The sequence below is a fragment of the Mercenaria mercenaria genome, chromosome 10 (genome assembly GCF_021730395.1).
Source record: "Mercenaria mercenaria strain notata chromosome 10, MADL_Memer_1, whole genome shotgun sequence".
NCBI classification, from domain to species: domain Eukaryota; kingdom Metazoa; phylum Mollusca; class Bivalvia; order Venerida; family Veneridae; genus Mercenaria; species Mercenaria mercenaria.
In genome coordinates, this window is record NC_069370.1 from 12,473,587 (window position 1) to 12,491,823 (window position 18,237).

At 30.3% G+C, this 18,237-nt stretch overlaps 1 long non-coding RNA gene across 2 annotated transcripts; it reads left to right on the forward strand.

Moving 5' to 3' along the window:
* The first annotated feature begins 2,037 nt into the window (after window positions 1-2,037).
* Window positions 2,038-16,836, forward strand: LOC123559845 (uncharacterized). 2 transcript variants are annotated; one of them, XR_008372626.1, is made up of 4 exons: window positions 2,038-2,387; window positions 11,463-11,677; window positions 12,420-12,541; window positions 13,769-16,836. It is a non-coding gene; the product is annotated as an uncharacterized LOC123559845 (long non-coding RNA). The 2 variants fall into 2 exon arrangements; XR_006688046.2 differs by lacking the exon at window positions 13,769-16,836 and having other exon boundaries at window positions 2,041-2,387; window positions 12,420-13,746.
* The last annotated feature ends 1,401 nt before the right edge of the window (window positions 16,837-18,237 follow it).

An 18,237-nucleotide genomic window follows, 5' to 3' on the forward strand; every position in this document is an offset into this window, starting at 1 on the left:
TATTTGATAGAAAAACCCCATTATCCCACACTAGGAATACTTTTAAAACATTATTACTTTTTCTAAATGATAACGAAAGTGATTGTCAACAAGAGATTCATACATGTATAGGTCCATACTGACCAATTTAATACGAACACAGGAAATATAAGAAAATTATGATGTAAAACAGTTTGATTATTTGTCGATTTTTGTCAGTTCTTACAGTGACAGATAACGATACTATATGTGATAATTTGCTGCTCGTGTTAGAAATCTGCTGCCCTTTCATAACAAGAGGAAATAAGGAAGGCATTACACATACGGTATAATTGGTAAACACTCTGTCAGTATTTGATTTTAAGGGAACGAACTGTCCATTAGAGATGTTTACAATAACTATTCGTGTTCTCTCCCTTTGATTAAACAGTAGAGTGATTGTATTTGTCTAAACGACAAATAAATTAATTGTCAAGAATCTTCTGTAGTATGATAATCATTTGTTTCCGTGAAAAGAACCTGATAAATTATTCAGAAATGTCGTTTTAGAATAGCACGGATGATGTTGACATCACCTCTCACCAAAATGCATTTACCTTGTGGCCACATATGGGGTTTAATGTTTAAGGGAGACAATTTTTCACAACGGACTACAACGCTGTAGTTGTATTTTTTCCCTTTATATGCATATTGAGCATACAGCGCGTTCTGGAATTTGTCTGCAAGCATGAAAAACATTTTGTGTTCTTACATAAATGAATTCAGGGCAGCGATATGCAATTTAACTGTCCAAAATGTTTTGACAAATGAGTAAGCTAACGAAATTTGAAATAATAGAAAAAGTGAAAACTCCACAGGTTACCCAGCACAACAAAAATGAAACTATCGCAGGCTTGGTTTGATTGACAAAAGTCATAGATGCTACTGGAAATGCCTTTTACCGACGATTGTTTAGAGGCAAAGAGAGTACATACAGAAAAAAAACATTGTAGATCTAAATATTTTATTGAAGCTTTTCGAAACCGATAATAAATTTGTCAGCCACAAGAATTATGAATGATAGGATGTGTATCATACATCTGTCAATTCTGGGCAGGCAATATAATTGGAAAATTCCTAACTGTAAATATTACAATGGATGATAACTACAGTTTCCTTTGTAACACATGCAAACAGCGATTTCTTCCCTTTATGTGTATTTTGATCTCGAACAAACAAAAATACAGATCATGGCTTATTTAATGTTTTTGCGTTTTATTTTATTATTCGGAAATAAAATTAAACAAAACACGAAAAAGTTTAGCATTTTTATGCAATAATATTTATATCATAAACATGGAATCACATTGGGGGCCTCCGTGGCCGAGTGGTTATGGTCGCTGATTTCAAATCACTTGCCCCTCATCGATGTGTGTTCGAGCCTAACTCGGGGCGTTGAATTCTTTATGTGAGGAAGCCATCCAGCTGACTTACTGAAGGTCGGTGGTTTTACCCAGGTGCCCGCTCGTGATGAAATAATGCACGGAAGGGCACCTGGGGTCTTCCTCCACCGTCAAAGCTCGAAATATCACCTAACATTGTATCGGTGCTACGTTAACCCCAACAAAATAGATAAATAAATGAATTGAATCACATGACAATCATTTTAAGTGGTAATAAGTAACGCTAACTAATAACTTCAAGATAACTTTGGAGATCTATGGCCACTTCTTGATAGGACAGGGAGTGCCGGTGCAACTATCTAAACACAGTTGGGGCTAGAGAAGAACCAGTGAGCCTGAATGAGTAGAAAAGGAAGAGCCGATCGAAACACCTGTCCACAAAAAAACGAGCGAATCTCAAAGACTGTTATGTATTGTCACTGAGGTTTACCGTGGTGTTAACTACTACTGTACACTCCTTTGTTTGTTTATAAATGTTTCTATTGGTGAATTATTGAATTAGTTTGATGTTACGGAAAATCGATTTGTGTATGTCTTATGTCTTTTGCACATGCATACATTGCTATGTGATTTCAGTGTGCAAGGCTGCTTTCCTGAAATTTGTATATCTGTCTTGTATGTATTGTTTTTTACAGGTATTGTTTTGAGTTCGTTCTAACTTTCAAAAGAAATTGACAACAAACAATCAATACGGACGACAGCTTACAAAAATAGCAAGTTGTTAGCAATCTTTTCATGTTTTTCTCATGTTATTTATCTTCGATCAGAGCTTCGCGAAAGGATGACTGCGCCATAGGAATTTTCAAAACAGTTTGTAATGCATTGCTGGTGATGAGATATTTTTGTTTGTAAGCATATATATATAACAACAGCAAATTATATATATATATAATTTGCTGTTGTTCAGATCAGATTAAATTTTCAAAACAAATTCTAAATACATGTAGTAATGGAATATAATTATTGGTGAGTGCGTTTTCTGTTACTTTTCAAATACATATTCCAATCGGAAATAATTTTCAACGCAAAATTAAGAATGTACATACATTGATGGAATATGATTATTGCTGGGTTCTTTTGATAAAACTATTAATATGTATTCAAGTCTAATACTATTTGGAACATGCACATGTACATTGAGTATAATTATTTGTGATATTCACCTAATTCATTCTAAGTGGGAATAGATATAGATATAGTGGAGGCTTATAATAATGCGAAAAATGCGCAGTTAAAGTAATCTAAAGAATAACAAAAAATGCATTAGCTGCTCTATGATAATCTTTTATATCTCCAATTGCCATGCAATATTTTTCTTCCGTGATCACTGTTTTTGCTAACATTTGAGCTTGGTACTCTGTGTCCTATACGAACGGTATGAAATTTGATTTCACTTAAAAAGTTTTACTCTTTAAAGTAATGACACGTCGATCTAGCGACTGGAATACCATACAGCTAAGCTTTGAAAAACAGAAACGTCATTGTAGCTCACCGCCGCAAGAAAAGCTTTAACTAATGTGAGATGTGGGATGCAGTATTCGGTTCGAGTGGATTTTGCCAGATCGGATCTCACGAGGCGCGCAAGCGCCGAGTGTGATCCGACCTTGCAAAATCCACGAGAGCCGAATACAAAGTACCAGGTCTAGCTACTGTTATAATGACCCTTTTATTATATACCTTTACCATTTTGATTCTTGTTTTGTTCTTGAACGAAATCTTCAATGTTTACCGATATTAAATGGAACTTAGTGAAGTTTTTATGTGCGCTATTTATAGAAATGTGTCGGGTCATGCATATTAATGAAAATAGTCCGGCAACATACAATACGGAAGGTACAATACGGAATTTAAAAGGTACAATACGGAATTTTTGTCTGTTTGTTCATGTTTTGTTGTGAATTACAAGCCGATTTTTTACAGAATTTATATAGGTATATAATAAATACCTTTATTATACCTCACATAAATATCCAATGCAAATTTCCCATTAGTTTAACTTGAATAATATATCATATTCCCCAGTAATATTATATCTCATGCGCAAAATCGTTATTTTCAGTTTCTGCGCATGTGATATGACACATAATTTCATATTACCTGCGCAAAAGCGCTATTTTGTTTTTCTGCGCATGTGATATTATTTTTTCATATCACCCGTTGAGTGATTGTTACTTTTGCACTGAGTAAAAGACTGAGACGTTAACTTTTCAAAAGATGTGCTTTTATAATTTAGGATTAAATTTCTTTCATTTGTGAACCCGGTCGATTTTTCTTTTATTAATAATTTGTTCTACGTGCCAACAATTTCGAAAACAACTTTTATCAAATATTTAATCGAAACTATTTCCATGAGATTGGAAATGATCTAACTAAGAAAATTAGTGCTCACACATATATGTTTCGTTTAGAAATAATAAAGTTATCGCCGTTTTTTGAATGTTACTGCTAGTAATTTCAGCAGTGTGTCACAATGTTGAAATAATTATGCGCATAAACATAGGATTCAGCGATATGCAAACGTCTTGACTAAATCTATCAAAAATGTCTTATTACACAGAAGAGTTGCCACCCGAGTGCTAACAAGTAAGCACTCCTTAATTCAGTCTCCATTATTTGGTAATTCATTTTTAACGTTAGATAAATCATTTAAATCATTATGTTGATTTTACAGTAAATGTTTTGACCTTTAATGTCATTTCAGTATAATAAAATAAATATTACATTCCTGAGAGGGTGATATGAAAAATGTTCACCCCTCGAAATATGAATATAGACCTCGGCTGGCGCCTCGGTCGATATTCATATATCTCGTGGTGAACATTTTTCATATCACCCTCTCAGGAATGCAATATTTATATAATATACGCTATAATACTTTTGCTTTAGCTTCTACAACAAAAACTAAATTGGGACACACATTCTGGATTTCACTTCTATTGATTTCCATACTCGGTTATCAGTGCAGTTAGGCATTTCATCGTTTAAAATGAATGTTCTGTTAAGTTTTTTGAACAGCACAAGTACATATGAATAAATGCCAACACTATATCAAACCTTAAAAACATATATCTATTTGGATTAAACATATATTACTTCTTCAAGTCATTGCATGAATAATATATAACAACTGTGATAAGGGAATAAGTTGGAAAGCTAATTAGTTTACAGTTGTCCTTTCCCTGAATAAAGGTGTACATAAATAAGCAGCTCGTGGTAGTTACCTCTGGTTAAGGTTTTGTATGTAAGCTGGCATTTAAGTAATCACGTGCGGGAACAGATTGACACTTCACATACTTAGTTACTGTGATAGACTGACTTACATAATCCCTATTTTGCTGTTTTACAAAATTATGCCATTTTTTCGACTTAAAAAAGGTTAAGGTTTTATATGTACGCTGAAATCTCAGTTCCCACTAATGGAAATAGATTGAAACTTCACACACTTGTTCACTGCGATGATCCGATATGCAGTGCACATGTTTTATAACTCTGCTTTGTATTTTAATAAATGTGCTCCTTTTCCGACTAAGAAATTTTTCATTAAGTTTTTGTATGTAAGCTCGTAGCTCAGTACCCACTAATGGGAATGGACTGAAGCTTCGCACAACTGCCCATTGCCATGAGCTGCTATTCATTGTACGGGCTCCACAATAGCGTTGAGCAAATTAAAAAAAAACATATGCCCCTCTTTGAACTTTAATATTCAGTCAATTGATAAGGCTGTTGTATAGTCGACCGCTGATGTCATCCGACAGCTCTTGTTTGGTTCAACCAGTAACCTGACCTTTACATTGTTTACAAGTAAGCAATTGCGTATTAGAACAATTATAAGAATGGTGTGTTTGGTCAAAAAATGGAAAGGAATAAGGAAAGACAAACAGAAATGGATTCTTAAGTCCTTAATTTCTAATACCACGGGGATATGTCCATTGACATTGTTCATATGCATGCGCGGCAATAACAGGTTTCTGAAGACGCTGGACCTAGAAAATGTACATTATAAACCTGTTTACCACTTGGACCCGCTGCAGTCTCGTCTGTAGCGTCCGCCATGGTGTAAGATGCTGAGTACACGCGTCTTTCAAATTACCTCTTTCAAATCCCAAGTGCGCGCAGACTTTTACCGTAAGAAGACTATCTGTTATAATTATATATTGATTAATATATATTGAAGAAAAATGTGTGTGTTTAAGATAACTTATATGTAAAAATCTGTCAAAAGCAGCGCTATATATTTATAAAGATATATATAGTTTGACAACATCAGGTTATATATTTTTATTATTTAAAATATCGCTTTAGATCGTAAATAATTGATATATAAATACATCTATATTTAAAAGAAAAAATGTCGATATTTGATCAAAAGTAGAATTATTTCTTTAAAAAATTGACAATAATTTAAGAAATATATTAACAAACATTCACATCTATCATATTACGATATATTATCTGCATATCATATAACTTTCTTATTTTCCACCATTTCAGTAGTATTTAACTGTCCACTTCTAACTTACTTGTAAACAAGATATAAGGGGGTTAGTATATTCCTCCGTAATAACCAAACGGGCTAATATATCTATTTATATCTGGCGTTTGAAATTCCGTTTGTCTTTAAATTTGCATCGTTCATGCTATTAGATTTATTCATAAAATCAGAAAATTGAATAGGATAAATGTGCTTTTGTTATTTCAATTAAGAGTAAACATATAATAAATCTAATATTTTGAACAAACAAAAGCATGAAAAACATTTCCTTAGCATACAAATGTTCCTTAACTCTATTGAAAAATAAATAAACAATTTAAATTACGTGAGCTAAGTGTAAAGCACGCCAATGATAAGGTACTTATAAAATAAATAATAATGTTTATATTACTTTTATACAACTTTCATTTATTTATGGTTTGTTGTAATTGTTTCTCTTACATCTTAATAATGCTAATAGAGAATAAAGGAATGATTCTCAATACGGAAAATACATTTTCGGCGAAAGCGTTTTAAATCTTAAAAAGAATTATTCGGCCCTATTTTTTATTACATCAGCGACGATGTTTTCAAACAGCTGTGTTATATATTATATATAACATTTTATGAAAACTGGCAACAACTTTTTTTGAACACTTTCAGATTTTAAGATGTTAGGTACTTTACTTAAAGTCTGGTGCATGTTTTCACATGTATATTGTTTCCCAGTTGTATTTGCAGCCGTACTAAGTATTTCCTTGTCAAATATATTAATATGAAATTATGTTTGTTTGATGCTCTCATTATTTAACAAGAATAATGAAAGTAATTAAATTGTACAAAATTTGTTAATCTAAAAGTTCAAAATGAAAATATTAGTAAAGAAAACTTACACATTAAATTCCACTTTGAGTGAGAATGTGTTTTGATTTTAGGTTTCAAATTTGAAACAAAATTCAAATAATTTGCACTAACTGTACTAGCAGTTACCTCCTAGAAATGTCGACAAATTTGGGGCTTATTAGAAACTGTTTATCAAATAATCGTCATGATCTTAAACACAACTGCTTTGGAATTGAATGACAATACTAAATAAATTAATAAAAATATCAATTTCTTTCTTACAAATAAATATATATCTTTAATTCATATTAAAGTACACACAGTTATGTCAGTCTTTTATTAATGGCTTGCATGTGTCATTAATGATACTCAGCATTACCTAAGGACATTTCAAAAAGCGTCACACAATACTATCATTAATTTTAGGAAAAAACCGATCAATTAAACACTCTTTAAAACTTCAATAGCTATTTATCTTGACCCCTTTTTAGTATATACTAAATCTTCTCAGTTTGGAGTATAAAAGAATTATTCTACTATAGTATTTAATTTGACATAACTCGGTAAATAAAGTAAATCTATACCTATTAGTATATTATTTGATATCTTTTGCGAAGATTTTTTTTTTCTGTTTTCTACACTCTTTTATGACAGTAAAACAAACCAACCAAAATCACTACATAAACAAAGTAACAATTAGTTCTTTTAAGACTGACCTCGAATATTTAACAAGTACTTTGTGGAAAGCATAAATGGCAGTCCAGCAATTGTTGATGTACCTAAAACATCCCAGGACAATTTTAGCAAGAAGTATTACAAATAGCGTATGATATAAGTATGTCCATTTGCTTATGTATGCATGGTTGTATTCCAGTAAATTCAACTAGTAATAACGTTTTACCATTATGTTAAGCATAATAAGTCCCCTATACCATTGTCCTTATAGTCTATAAATTAAAATAAGATTGTTTTTTCTATTTTGTGTTACATATGTAATGTATTAACATGTGAGTGTTATTTAAGGGCAATATGTTAATGAAGATAATAGAGTTAGCTCTCTTCGGGAATTCAGATTCTTTCCGTAAAGTATTAAATTTCCTATCATTGATCAACCTTTAAATGAACCCATCAAATGAAATAAACTCGCTTAATTCGGTCGTTGTCGCTCCTAAGAGGTAACCGCAAAACCGCAAAATATGGTTGAAAAGAATATTTTATCAACAATCTAAATATAAACACGAAAAATATTGTATCGTATGCAGAATTTACCTTTCTCAAAACTTAGGAATAGTATTCTTTTTCAGTCTGTAAAGCAAGTAGATATATAAAAAATCATAAATGAGAAGAATGACACAGTTCAATTGATTCCGAAAAATACATTTATCCGTCTGACAGGCATCATTTTAGATGGCGTTATGTCACAGACTACAAAATATTGGAATTCATGATGTAGGAACGTTCTTTTTTCCTAACGTTAAGAATTTTTCATGCTATGTGAGCTTGAAGAACATTTGGTTCTAAGACAAACAAGAGCAGAAAGTAGCACATGTCATCGAACTCGTTTTTTTTTCAATAGGGAATTTTCTTCAACCACTGTTTAAGCATTTCTGCAATTATGTAATTCCGAAAAATTGGGGTACTTTATAAAGATATAATATCCCACTTAATGTTATAGTGATTTCAGGTCTTACAGTTTACAGGTAGACTACAAATGCATAAAATTGAAGTAAACAAGAAAACATACGTTTTAATAAATGTGTATGGGCCAAAAATGTAAGAAAAAATAATGATAGTGATATATATTGTTAAAAAATGACCCGTGTGATATATGGTGTAATACCCATACAAATATAAAAAGTTTTACATGGCACGCCAATCAAAAACCACCTATATTCTGCAGGATAGATTATTTTTTAGCCTCTGTACATATTAAATTATAAAATAAAAAGAAACAAGAAAAAGGCCATGGTTTCTTCAAAATAGATAATAGTATCATTCTACAAAAAGAGTATCAAAACTAATTGAGGAAGTCGATTACTGAAACTGCAAATTTTAATAAAGAAGCATATTCAAATACATTTTTGAAATTAAATAAAGGTACAGTTAGAGATGTATCAATAAAATACTCTGTTAGAAATCAATGAAAAAACATGAGGAACAACACAAATTAGAGGAAAGGAAAATATTAAAGATTTAGAAACTAGAATTTTTCAAAACCCGTCTGATGAAGTACTTCTGGCAACATAAAACAAATAAAAATAAATTAGAAGAATTATTTGATGAGCAATTGGAAAGTATTCTTTTGAGAGCAAAAGTTAAATGAAAAGAAGGAGCAGAAAAAAATACAACATACTTCGCAAATTTAGAGAAGAAACGAGCCGAATGAAAACTAATGAACAAATTAGACACAAATGGAAAAGAAATATTAGTATATGAAAACGGACATAATCATGCATGTTAAACTCTTTTATGAAAATTTATCTAAAATTATCTAACAGTAAACGAAAACGAAACTTTTTTCGAACAGGTAAATATAAACTAAATTCAGTAGGAAAATAGTCTTGTGAAGGTCACTTAAATGAAAATGAATATTGTCATGCACTAAAGGAAATTAAAAAAAACATGAACAGCTTAGGCTCTAGTGGTTTAACGACAGAGTTTTATATTTTGGAAAGATATAAAAGGCTTTTTGTTAACACAGTCAACTACTCCTTCAACATGGGAACTTAACAGAATTACAAAAACAATGTATCAATTCTCTTACAAAGAGGGGAAAAGATTTATTAAATATTAATAACTGGAGGCCATTTTCACTGCTAAATGTTGACTACAAGATCGCAACAAAGGCTATAGCTAATAAGATCAAGAAAGTTTCAACCAAAATAATTGATAATAATCAAACTTCATTAATAAAAGTTCGTAACATTGGAGAAAATATGAGAATATTGCTAAGTATAAAACAAGTAAACAAAATGGATGAAGAATGTGTTATCGTCTTTACACACTTTAGAAAAAACAATTGATAGTATCAACCACTCGTATTTCATCTTCTGCGAATGGAAAAACTTCATATGGTCTTCGAAGTATGCATCGTCTATATGTGTAAACTTTGCAAAGGATCAACAACAGATTTATAAATTAAACTTGGAACCAAAAATAACAGTATTTAAGAAATAAAATTCTTACATGAAGTAAATGGGCCTCTCATTAATATGAAAAATAATAGTACTGAAGACGTTTGCATTTCCATAACTGATATATCCATTGATGTTTCTGGCAAACCCGTCTCTGAATATTATACAGAAATCTTTTTGGAGTCAAAACCGTATAAAATAGCAATAAATATAATTATTCAAGAATATGAAAAAAGGGGGCTTTAAAATGATACAGATGCATTTTAACCGCCGTAAAAGCTGGTTGGATAAAATGATTAGAAAAAGAAAAAAGTGCAGAATGGCAAGAAATGTATGGACAAGAACTCTAAAATCATGGAGGTCTCTCCTTTTTCATATCCAAAAGTGATCAAAAACATGTTCCTGATCTGAAGTAAAATTTTCTAGAAGAAATTTTAAAATATTGTGCAAGGTTAGTTATAAATGAAAAATTAATTGTATTTCAAAACAAATATTATGATACAATAGTCATATATTAGATAACAATGGAAACACATTCTTCTATAAACATTGGCTTGAAAAAGGCGTAGTATATTTAAAACATATTTTGACTACAGATCAAAAGAATTCTATAAGATTTCTTGCAGTTTGTTTGGTGATTATTTACGATACTATCAAATGATAAAATAATTAAAAAAAGTATTGGAAGAACACGCTTATATTAGAAGATTTTAAAGAAGTATAAGAACCAGATTTCCTTATCGACAAAAATGTAATACACAAAATAAATAAAATGTTGTATAATTTGGAACTTAAAAACAAACTTCATTTGAATAATTTAGCTAGGAAATGAATTAATTGAATATACTAATGATAGATCTACTGCTATTCCGCCGAAAACTACTATATATAGTGCAGAATTTTCGTTCCCTCTTTTGAATGTATCACGGTAAAATGCTGCTTTTTAAAATTTCGAAATTTCTTTTTTAATTTATACTAAATTTGTTGTAGGTCGATTGTGGAGTAAAAACTTTTATTATTTTCTTCTAGTTATTCCTGGAATATAGACGTAAGCAGACAGAAGGGATTAATTCTGAAAGTCATTTTTATTTGAAACGTATATATAAAAAGAGAAAATAAAACTAATAAGGATTAATTATTATCTTGTTGATTAAACACTTGTCACAACTTCTTGGATGGATTTAGTAACGGTCAATGGTGTTTACAAACAGTGTCGTTTGTACGTTTTGCGCGGTAATTTGTGAGAGCTATAATCTACTTTATATATAATTCAATTTCAAAACGTTTGCAGAAAGACTCCCACTTTTACGGTACCAAAAATATACCACCAATCATCTGGAAGAGAGCACAATTTATGTTTCTATTACTTGCGAATACCTCAACCAATTTATGGATATTGCACAAGAACCGATTGGACATATAAAACTGTTTAGAATCAAACAACAAACTTGGAAAATAGCTTACCTTCTCTGGAAACTTATTCAGTCATTATATAGGAGAATGAATGGAAAGAGTTGATGAAATTTCAAATACGCAGTTATGTTCATGCTAGAATTATATCCTTTTAGATAAATTAATTGATTATCTTTTCAGATAAATTGAAAGATTTTTGAAGTGTCATCCTGCATATCATGAAAGATAAAGATTCTAGCGACATCAATATGAAACAAGAAGACGACGGGCACTGATATAGCAACCTGTTGATGCATTTTCATTGATTTCCATTCACTAATATTGTATCATTATGAAAGTAAACTATAACACAGGTCTTCTCTAACATGACAAGAAAACAAATGCTGTCAGTGTCAGTAAGTTAAAGTAAAATAATAATTATTATTCTAACTTTTAACGGACATAATGATGTAGTGTGTATATTTTCAAGTATTGTAATTGTGGAACACCGAGAGTTTTTATAATGGATACCAAATCTATTTTACCTGGTTAAGTTTTTTACTCATTCAAAATGAAATGCTTTGAAAACAGATGTCCGTACTGCATTTCCTATGTACCTTGTACTTACTGATATATTTTATAAGACGCAAGGTAGACAAAATTTTAAAAGCTTCATGTATTGATCATGATATATAAAAATATAGGGCAGGACTTCTTAAAACTAACTAGATTACTGACCTTTAAATTGGTTAGGCGTAAAAAAAAATTGTTTGTTTCCGGTTTCCCGACCTATCCTAAATTTTTGGTCCAACCCTAAATGTTTTTATGGCCTTGGATATTTTTTTTTTAAAACTGCACTCTTATCCTTTAGACTTTGTCAGTGTTGATAAAAAATTAGCTTGCTGATGCTCTAAAGGCATATTCCCCCTATTTGTATTAATGTTCTGACTCAAAAATATTTTCTGAAAAGCCTTACAATAAAAAAGCATCCAACAAATATAACCGACCGACCTGCCCTAATTGTTTTAAGCATGTTACCAGAAGCAAACAATGTTTAAGGCCTTACGGGGCCTTGAAAATCATATGTATCAAATAAAAGCAGGTGTTAACTCGCTGATATTCAAATTAAAGAGATCGTTTTTTGGGTTTTTTTTTTAGTTTCCAAATGGTTTCAGAACGGTTTGCGGCAAATGACATCAATCTGGATAGAATATTGTTGGACTCATGCTTAGACAATATTATCCACAATGCAACTGGTAAATTCAACTAGCTGAGTTTATGTATGTATCATAATTTACCTACTTTTACTTTTATTTACTCTTAATCGCTAATCAAACAAAAATAGGGCTTGATGCTAAACAACTTAAATCGAACCAACCAGGGCTGCCATAGTTTATACATTGTAAGCTTTTAGAATTTTTTGTGCTTGAGGGAACTTCAGTTATGTTCTACTTGGACACCAGTTCATGGTTTCAAATTTACTTACTCATGTATAAATTGGTCTTCCAAGGAATAACCCTCAGTCTCAACAAACCCGTAATATTAGGTTTCTAAAAATATGGATGTTGGGGCAGTTTGCAATAGATTCTTCATGCTGGTCATTCTCCTGACAGCATCCTGATTCCATGAATGTTGGAATTCGAGTTCAAACACAACTATGTGCACCTAAAATATAAAACAAATAATATTTTATACGAATTTTACAGCAATGTAAATATGCCAGTCTAAAGAATGTTTTATTATTAGATTCTACCAGGAACTTACTTAAATGTATAGAAAAATATAGAAAAAAAAATCCTAAGGCCTTTAGAACATAATGTTTTAAAATGGGTAATGTATGTTTAAAAGAATTACTGTCATAAATGTACAACAAAACGTGCTTGGTCGCTTTTTGAAAAAAATGACGTATGTCATTATTTATCTAAACAACACAAATGTTGGGTTATTTTGAAAAAGATTGCAACCACTGATATTTTAACTTCAAAACCTGATAAGTAATATTCATAACAAAGGAATTCGAAAACAAAAATTATGGTTAGAATTTGACATTTCAGAGTTTAGAAATGATGCACCTATCAATTTTGTTCCACATTTGTGTGTGTTCGGGTTTAACGTCTTTTTCAACAATTTTTCACTACTGAAACCTCGGTTGAAACACAAAAGTAGATGACGGATATATCTTTACATTCAACAGTGACAGACTAATCGCATTTAAAGATAGTTATTAAATAAGTAGAAGAACCCAAGCGGTATGGTAAATATTATATTTTTTTTGTTATGCACCATAATTTATATTCTGCTATAAGATTTGTTATGCTTGTTCTTATTTGAACATGTACTCGAATTGGGTTTATTTGTGAGTGTTCTTCCTATTTTGCCTTCTGATACTATAACATGTGTAACGGATTCGCCTCGTTGGCATAACTTTTAGGTATAACATTCTGTCTAAGTGCTGCATTCCTTGAGTTTGTTTACATCCGTTGGATCTGTGTATATATATTTTTCAGGTATTGTAATGATTGTGTGCATGAATTGAACATAACAATACTGTCTCTTACTTCTAAATGTGAAAAACAACAATCAATACGGAGAACAGCTTTCATCAGTAGGTATGGAAAGCTTAAAGCAATATGTTTATGCCTTACAATTCTCTGTTTTTGATCAGAATTGAACATTTCGCGAAGAAGTGGTTGTGTTTTTGGAATGAAGTATTTAGTGTTTAGAATTTGAATTAATTCTCAGTACGATTTGGATATTACATAGGTGAAGTGAAGGAATATGATTATTTGTGATATTCAAATCAGACCTCAATTTTAGTATACTCTGGAATATACGTACATACAGTGGATGAATACAGTTATTTATAAGAACGTTTTATAGTGATTCAGATTGGAGGGATTTAATTTTTAACAGTGTTAAATATACATAGATAAAGTGAATGATTATCATTATTTAGTGGTATTCAAATTGAAATTTTAATTAAAAAAACAGTCTTAAATACATAAATATAGTGCAAGAATATTATTATTGGTGAATAAGTTTCTTCTAATTGTGTCTATGTATTCAAATCGAATATAATGTTTTAAACCTTTGAGACAGACACATATAAGATGAAGTAAAATATTAATTGATGAGTACATTGTGTTCTAATTTTTAGACAAAAATACAATAAAAAAAAACACTATTTATCCATGTAATAGACTGTATATTACAATTTAAAATAATACGAAATAGATATTTTGGGAAGATAAAAATAGCATGTACGGTCAGTTGAAGGTCAGGTTATTACAAATTCCAACAATCTTATAATCACCATATGTGCTCGGAAAACTTGTTCTTGAAAAAAATAAAAAGTGTTTCATTTAAAGTTATGGGACAGCAATAGGAATTTAATGTCATTTTTAAGTTTTGAAAATATTATCGTCATTTCTCTTCCGCCTTCGCTAGACAAGCTTTTAAATGTACTCGTGTGATGACAGTACTTTTCCTTTGAACGTAAAATTCGTAGAGCACGCATATTCATTAAAAAGATAAATGTATCTATGAAATACTGTAGAAATATTTTTTCTATGTCGCCAAACTATTAAGCTTATACAAACGCTATTATATACTCTGGAGAAGTTACTGACAATATAAAAAGGAGCACATAATCTGATTTATCTTAATTTAATTATTACCATTTGAAAAAACTAATCAAGAAAAATACATGAAAATCTTCGACAATTCCCTTGAAAAAGAATCAAACAATTTACAATTTACAAATGCCGTATTTTAGAACGACAAAAATTAAATGCTATTACAAAGAGTTTTGCTCATTTCTTACGCCTTCCGTCCATTTAATATGGTCTGTTACAGTTGTTTCCTTTACAGCTCAGTAATGTTAGAGGATTATCCTAACCCGCACATATATTTTTTGTAAAAGTATTGACAGAATACGGAACAATTTCATCATAACATTTAAAAAAAGATACAGGTTTTTAATTTCTGACAAGTGTCAAAGAACACTAGCATATTGATTTTACTTAAAGTCCTTGTGTAATTTTTTGTATGTTTCCTAAATAGATCTAATTGGTGAACAAAATCATTTCCTGTCATTTCTTGACAATCGTTTTTAATTCAAATCCTGTGAGAAGCTGAGTATGGCACCAGGTATTGTATACGTGCAAAAATTTTACAGAAAAAAACCTATGCAGTCAAAATTCAGAAATTTGACGAGCAACCAAAATTTTAGATATTTTGATAAGATCGAGTTCTAAGAATAATATTGTATTTTAGTGTACAAAATATGATGCATCATTAAATTTTATTGATCATTTGTATAAGCATCTCGGCTAAAAATACAAAATTAAATATAGATTACATTTACATTTAACAATAATATATTGATCTGTTCTGAGATGTAAGCATGTGTGATTTTGATCATTATTCAGGTTAACATTTTTCTTCGCTTTGATATATTTTTAGTTTTCAGGGCTTTTTTTAGATTTTTTGTTTGCAAAACAAATAAGCAAAAATAATTAAATAGTATTAATGCAATGGACATAACAAGATACCCCAAATCCAAATTTCAGGTAAAGCGTACACTGAACATAGATATTTTCTTAAAATGTAAGTGCATTGAAAGGATGAATATAATACTGCAGATTAATTTCTTTTAATTTCTTGTTAAAAGCAAAAGGTATTACTTAGTGACAATGTGTCAGGAGATTTTGTAATTTTGCATGTTCTTATAAAAGCACTAATGCGAAATTATTTCTTTTCAGAAAATTATTTATCATTTTTTCTATCAAAAATCCCTGAAAATTCGATACGAGTTTTATTAACCCACCTTTGCTTTCAATTAATTTGTATAAAATAGACCTTATGAAACTGTAAAAATTTGAATAACAACTCCTGAGGTTGTCTGATATTAATACACGTCATTTTAAGAAATTATAATGACAGTTTTCACTCACATTGTGTTACTCTGTTTTAATGCACCTAAAGCAAAAGAACATACTCCTTACAATTAGTGTTAGTAATTGTCTATTGTTATTTGTTGAGAACATGTTAAACATCTGAATAATGCCCTGGCCCACTGGCTCAATTAAAAGAATTATATATATATTTCTAACATTTATAATTGCCACAATAATTTCAGACAAATAATATTCTTGTGAGTTTAACCAAATGGATTGCTGAATAGAAAAAAGTCATAACAAAAGGGAATATGCATGGTTTAGACAAAATCCAATAAAAAAGCACTTCTTGACATTTTCCTAATTTTAGATCATTTATATACTGACCTTGATAATACTTTAATTTTACCGGATTTTTTTCCGTATACTCATTAATATTTTTATGTCACTAGAATTTGGTAAGTTTAAAAAATCAAAAAAGGATTGGCTAACCGGAAATAATAACTCTCTACCAATGGATGAAACACATATAACTGAAGTTACAAAAGCAATACAGAAACAAAATTACAGTATGCAATTGACACACAAGAAAATTTTGAAAATATAAATAATATACCTCTTCAAGGAAAACGATTGATGTTAATGATCAGTTATTATTCGATACTATGTTTTTGAATATCAGAGGAATAACAATAAACTATGCCTCACATAAGAAAAATAAAACAGAATTTAATATGGAAAAAAATTGAGAAAATTGAAATGGAAAAATATATAGATTACGAGTTCTTGGACTATAAGAGAGCTTGCAGATTTAAGAAAGAACAAAATAGACGGAATATTCGTTAGATCAAATGCCAAATGGATACATGAAGGAGAGAAAACTACATGTTACTTTTGCAATCTTGGAAACAGAAACTATGTTTCAAAACTTATGAACCCTAATTTCTGAAAAAAGGTGATAATTAAAAAAAACACATAATGAAATTCTTGCTGAAACAAAGCGTCACAATGAATGTTTGTACAAAGTGAAAAAAAAACAGAAGATAAATCTTTAAATGAACATTTAGCTAAATTCGAAATTCCTTAACTATCAGAAAAATATAAGCAATCCATTGAGGGGGCTCTGACAAACAATGAAATATTAAATTCTCTGAAGCATATGTCAAATAACACAAGCTCTGAGAATGATGGTGTCACAGTGGACGTTTTTATCTTTAGGAAAGATATTGGTACATTACATGTACTAGTAAATTTTATGAATTATGTATATATAACTGGAGAATTACAAATTACCCAGAAGCAAGGAGTCATAACCTGTATACCTATAGATATATACATATAAATATATAAAGGCAAACTGAATATTGCTTACAAAATCGCGTCTGCTTCGATCGCTCTTGGTATTAAAAAAATCTTAGTAAATATCATAAATGAAGACCAAACTTAACTTCTACCAGGCAGATATAGCATCAATTATCAGAATGTTGTATGACTTGCTTTTATACAGCAAAAATGTGCCTGGTTTATTACTTCTGATTGACTTTGCGGCTGCGTTCAAAACTGTCTCATGGACTAAATTTACCACAGATTTTTTTGAAATTATTGATCTCAACTATGATTAAAATAAATAAAGAAATGAATTGCAAGTTGGTCAAAATGAGTTCTATCTCAAATTGGCAGGGTAGTTCTTATAAAATCCCTTGCTCTTGCAAAATCAAAATTAAATCATTTGTTTTTTGAGTAAACCAAATCTACCAATGGTCAAAATTAATACTATACAGAACCCTTTTTTAACTTTATGTGGCCACTTTCAACATCAGAGATACTTTTTTAAATATATAGGAATATGTTGACAGCAGTAAATGAATTTTTTAAAGTAAACAATATCCAACATTTGCCAAAGAAAATCAACTAGTATATGCATATTCCACAACGTCTGGCATTAATTAATAAAGATAAAGAAGGATGTAAATCAATCTACAAAGCTTTATAGAATGAATGTAGGACATTATCAAAATTCTTTAAAAAATGGAAAGGTGAACTAAGAGATACCGCAGAAGCAGAGTTTTTTTTTTTCA